We start from the raw sequence: 6005 nt of genomic DNA, 5'->3' as shown, positions 1-6005 counted from the left end.
GGGTCGGCAGCAGATAAGGGCACCGTTCGATGGCATCTGTCGCTGTAGATACGCATGTTCTGCAATAGCTCGCCATCTGGTGTTGGGCCGGAGTGTTACAAGTTGTTTTTCTTCTAAGAAGTCTTTCGAGTCACGGGACCGAGTGACTCCTCCTTTTGTCTCCATTGCGCATGGGCGTCGACTCCATCTTCGATTGTTTTTTTTTCCGCCATCGGGTTCGGACGTGTTCCTGTCGCTCCGAGTTTCGGAACGGAAAAAATAGTTAATTTCGGAAGATTTTCGTCGGTATTGTTGCGTTCGGGATCGGTGTACTTAGATTCCACACCTCATCGAAGATCGAAGAGCTCCGGTGCCCTTCGGGGTAGTTTTTCGATCCTCCGTCGGGGCCTGGTCGGCCCGACCGCGTGCTGAAGAACGCCGATGGAACGGACCCCGTTCCGTTTCTGCCCCAAATGCCACAATAAATACCCCTACACAGACCAACACTTGGTCTGCAACCTGTGCCTGTCACCTGAGCACAGCGAAGACACCTGCGAGGCCTGTCGTGCGTTCCGGTCCCGAAAAACACTCCGAGACCGTCGAGCCAGAAGACTTCAAATGGCGTCCGCACCGACAGCCCAACGGGAGTTCGAGGAACAAGAAGAGGAAGGTACCTTCTCGATCCAAGACTCAGACTCCGAAGGATTCGACGATACACAAACCGTGAGTAAGACGTCGAAAACCACACAAAGAAACATTTACAAGGCCCAGGGGACGCCACTGCCACCAGGCCATGGCTCGACCCATAAATTCGGTGACCGACCGTCGGCACCGAAAAAGGCCCAAACAGTGCCGAGATCGTCCGACTCCGGTCGAGACACCGGCACGCAGCCTTCTCGGGACCGAGAAAGTGCTGGAGACAAGCCTCGACACCGAGATGCCGGTGTGGACACGGCTCGACGCCGAGACAGCGGCACCGAAACAGATCGACGCCGAGAGGTTTCGGCCCCGAAAAGGAAAAAAGTCACCTCGGAGCCGAAAAAACACGCAGACAAAGTTTCGATGCCGAAACAAACTGCAAGCGACCCAGCTTCAGGCTCTTATACAGAAGAGCACTCGCTAACCTCCCAAATGCAAAAGCATAGGTTTGAGGAAGAGCTACAAGCAACTGATGTGGACCATACGCAAAAGCGTATCTTCATTCAGCAGGGGACAGGAAAAATAAGCACCCTTCCCCCCATTAGGAGAAAGAGAAGGTTGGAGTTCCAGACGGAACAAACACCACAACCAAAAGTGGTGAAAAGGGTTACACCACCACCCTCTCCTCCGCCCGTGATTAACGTTTCACCCGCACAAACGCCATCACACTCCCCAGCTCACACCACCATGAGCCAGGGTGACCAAGATCAGGACGCATGGGACCTATACGACGCCCCAGTGTCAGATAACAGCCCGGAGGCATACCCTACAAAACCATCTCCACCAGAAGACAGCACCGCCTACTCTCAGGTGGTGGCTAGAGCAGCACAATTTCACAACGTAAGCCTCCACTCAGAACAGGTCGAGGATGATTTCTTGTTCAACACACTCTCCTCCACCCACAGCTCCTACCAAAGCCTGCCTATGCTCCCTGGTATGCTCCGGCACGCAAAAGACATATTTAAGGAGCCGGTCAAAAGTAGGGCAATCACACCAAGGGTGGAAAAAAAGTATAAGCCGCCTCCTACGGACCCGGTTTTCATCACAACACAGCTGCCACCAGACTCTGTTGTTGTAGGAGCAGCTAGGAAAAGGGCCAACTCTCACACATCTGGAGATGCACCACCCCCAGATAAAGAAAGCCGCAAGTTTGATGCAGCTGGTAAGAGAGTCGCAGCACAAGCTGCAAACCAGTGGCGCATCGCGAACTCCCAGGCACTACTTGCGCGCTATGACAGAGCCCACTGGGACGAGATGCAACATCTCATTGAACATCTGCCCAAAGACTTCCAAAATAGGGCAAAACAAGTGGTTGAGGAGGGACAGACCATCTCCAACAACCAGATACGTTCCTCCATGGACGCTGCAGATACAGCTGCACGGACAATTAATACATCTGTAACTATCAGAAGGCATGCATGGCTCCGAACGTCTGGATTTAAACCAGAGATTCAACAAGCAGTTCTCAATATGCCTTTTAATGAAAAAGAACTGTTCGGTCCAGAAGTGGACACAGCGATTGAGAAACTCAAAAAAGATACGGACACTGCCAAAGCCATGGGCGCACTCTACTCCCCGCAGAGCAGAGGGAATTACAGCACATTCCGTAAAACGCCCTTTCGAGGGGGGTTTCGGGGTCAAAGCACACAAGCCAGTACCTCACAAGCAACACCGTCCACTTACCAGGGACAGTATAGAGGAGGTTTTCGGGGACAATATAGAGGAGGGCAATTCCCTAGAAATAGAGGGAGATTTCAAAGCCCCAAAACCCCTACTACAAAACAATGACTCACATGTCACTCACCCCCTCCACACAACACCAGTGGGGGGAAGAATAAATCATTATTACAAAGCATGGGAGGAAATCACTACAGACACTTGGGTTCTAGCAATTATCCAACATGGTTATTGCATAGAATTTCTACAATTCCCTCCAAACATACCACCAAAAGCACAAAATTTAACAACACACCATTCCAATCTCCTGGAGATAGAAGTGCAGGCACTATTGCAAAAGAATGCAATCGAATTAGTGCCAAACACACAAATAAACACAGGAGTTTACTCACTGTACTTTCTGATACCAAAGAAGGACAAAACGCTGAGACCAATCCTAGACCTCAGAGTAGTGAACACTTTCATCAAATCAGACCACTTCCACATGGTCACACTACAAGAAGTATTGCCATTGCTAAAACTGCACGACTACATGGCAACTTTAGACCTCAAGGATGCTTATTTCCATATACCAATACACCCATCGCACAGGAAATACCTAAGGTTTGTATTCAAAGGAATACATTACCAATTCAAGGTACTGCCTTTCGGATTAACAACCGCACCAAGAGTCTTTACCAAATGTCTAGCAGTAGTCGCAGCACACATAAGAAGGCAGCAAATACATGTGTTCCCATATCTAGACGACTGGCTAATCAAGGCCCATTCGTTAATAGAGTGCTCCAATCACACAAATCATATCATACAAACCCTCTTCAAACTAGGGTTCACCGTCAATTTCACAAAATCCAAAATTCTGCCACGCAAGGTACAACAATACCTGGGAGCCATAATAGACACATCAAAAGGAGTAGCCACTCCAAGTCCACAAAGAATTCAAAATTTCAACACCATCATACAACGCATGTATCCAACACAAAAGATACAGGCAAAGATGGTATTACAACTCCTAGGCATGATGTCATCATGCATAGCCATTGTCCCAAACGCAAGACTGCACATGAGGCCCTTACAACAATGCCTAGCATCACAGTGGTCTCAAGCACAGGGTCACCTCCTAGATCTGCTGTTAATAGACCGCCAAACTTACCTCTCGCTTCTGTGGTGGAACAACATAAATTTAAACAAGGGGCGGCCTTTCCAAGACCCAGTGCCACAATACGTAATAACAACAGATGCTTCCATGACAGGGTGGGGAGCACACCTCAATCAACACAGCATACAAGGACAATGGAACGTACATCAAACAAAACTGCATATCAATCACCTAGAACTTCTAGCAGTTTTTCAAGCACTAAAAGCTTTCCAACCAATAATAGTTCACAAATACATTCTCGTCAAAACAGACAACATGACAACAATGTATTATCTAAACAAGCAGGGAGGGACGCACTCCACGCAGTTAAGCCTGCTAGCACAAAAAATTTGGCGTTGGGCAATTCACAACCAAATTCGCCTAATTGCACAGTTTATACCAGGGATACAAAATCAACTCGCAGACAATCTCTCTCGAGATCACCAACAGGTCCACGAATGGGAAATTCACCCCCAAATACTGAACACTTATTTCAAACTCTGGGGAACACCTCAGATAGACTTGTTTGCGACAAGGGAGAACGCAAAATGCCAAAACTTCGCATCCAGATACCCACACAAACAATCCCAAGGCAATGCCCTATGGATGAACTGGTCAGGGATATTTGCTTACGCTTTTCCTCCTCTCCCTCTCCTTCCTTACCTGGTAAACAAACTCAGTCAAAGCAAACTCAAACTCATATTGATAGCACCAACTTGGGCAAGGCAACCCTGGTACACAACGCTGCTAGACCGATCAGTGGTACCCTGCATCAAATTGCCCAACAGGCCAGATCTGTTGACACAGCACAACCAAAAGATCAGACACCCAGATCCAGCATCGCTGAATCTAGCAATCTGGCTCCTGAAATCCTAGAATTCGGGCACTTACAACTTACCCAAGAATGTATGGAAGTCATAAAACAAGCAAGAAGGCCATCCACCAGGCACTGCTATGCAAGTAAATAGAAGAGGTTTGTTTGCTACTGCCATATTAATAAAATACAACCATTACACACAACTCCAGAACATGTAGTGGGTTACTTGCTTCACTTACAAAAATCTAACCTAGCTTTCTCTTCCATTAAGATTCACCTTGCAGCAATATCTGCATACCTGCAGACTACCTATTCAACTTCCCTATATAAAATACCAGTCATTAAAGCATTCATGGAGGGCCTTAGGAGAATTATACCACCAAGAACACTACCTGTTCCTTCATGGAACCTAAATGTTGTCCTAACTAGACTTATGGGTCCACCTTTTGAACCCATGCACTCCTGCGACATACAGTTCCTAACCTGGAAGGTGGCATTTCTCATCGCCATTACTTCCCTGAGAAGAGTAAGCGAGATTCAGGCGTTTACTATACAGGAACCTTTTATACAACTACACAAAAATAAAGTCGTCCTAAGGACCAATCCTAAATTTTTGCCAAAGGTTATTTCACCGTTCCATCTAAATCAAACAGTGGAACTTCCAGTGTTCTTTCCACAGCCAGATACCGTAGCTGAAAGGGCACTACATACATTAGATGTCAAAAGAGCATTAATGTATTACATTGACAGAACAAAGAACATCAGAAAGACTAAACAACTCTTTATTGCATTTCAAAAACCTCATGCAGGAAACCCAATTTCAAAACAAGGTATAGCCAGATGGATAGTTAAATGCATCCAAATCTGCTACCTTAAAGCTAAACGACAGCTGCCCATTACACCAAGGGCACACTCAACCAGAAAGAAAGGTGCTACCATGGCCTTTCTAGGAAACATCCCAATGCAAGAAATATGTAAGGCAGCCACATGGTCTACGCCTCACACATTCACCAAGCACTACTGTGTAGACGTGTTATCCGCACAACAAGCCACAGTAGGTCAAGCTGTATTAAGGACATTATTTCAGACTACTTCCACTCCTACAGGCTGATCCACTGCTTTTGGGGAAATAACTGCTTACTAGTCTATTGCAGAACATGCGTATCTACAGCGACAGATGCCATCGAACTGAAAATGTCACTTACCCAGTGTACATCTGTTCGTGGCATCAGTCGCAGTAGATTCGCATGTGCCCACCCGCCTCCCCGGGAGCCTGTAGCAGTTTGGAAGTTACCTTCAATTATTTATATATGTATCATCTCAACCTTAAATAGGTGCATACTTAGTCACTCCATTGCATGGGCACTATTACTACAATTCAACTCCTACCTCACCCTCTGCGGGGAAAAACAATCGAAGATGGAGTCGACGCCCATGCGCAATGGAGACAAAAGGAGGAGTCACTCGGTCCCGTGACTCGAAAGACTTCTTCGAAGAAAAACAACTTGTAACACTCCGGCCCAACACCAGATGGCGAGCTATTGCAGAACATGCGAATCTACTGCGACTGATGCCACGAACAGATGTACACTGGGTAAGTGACATTTTCATTCTCCCACGAGGACAGCGCTGTGTCTGAGCTTGAGATTCAGGACTTCACACCAGGACAAGCTGTAAGGACAGAACCCTGGACCTGGG

The sequence above is a fragment of the Pleurodeles waltl genome, chromosome 6 (assembly GCF_031143425.1).
Source record: "Pleurodeles waltl isolate 20211129_DDA chromosome 6, aPleWal1.hap1.20221129, whole genome shotgun sequence".
NCBI lineage: Eukaryota > Metazoa > Chordata > Amphibia > Caudata > Salamandridae > Pleurodeles > Pleurodeles waltl.
Note: the sequence above shows the minus strand (reverse complement) of the source record.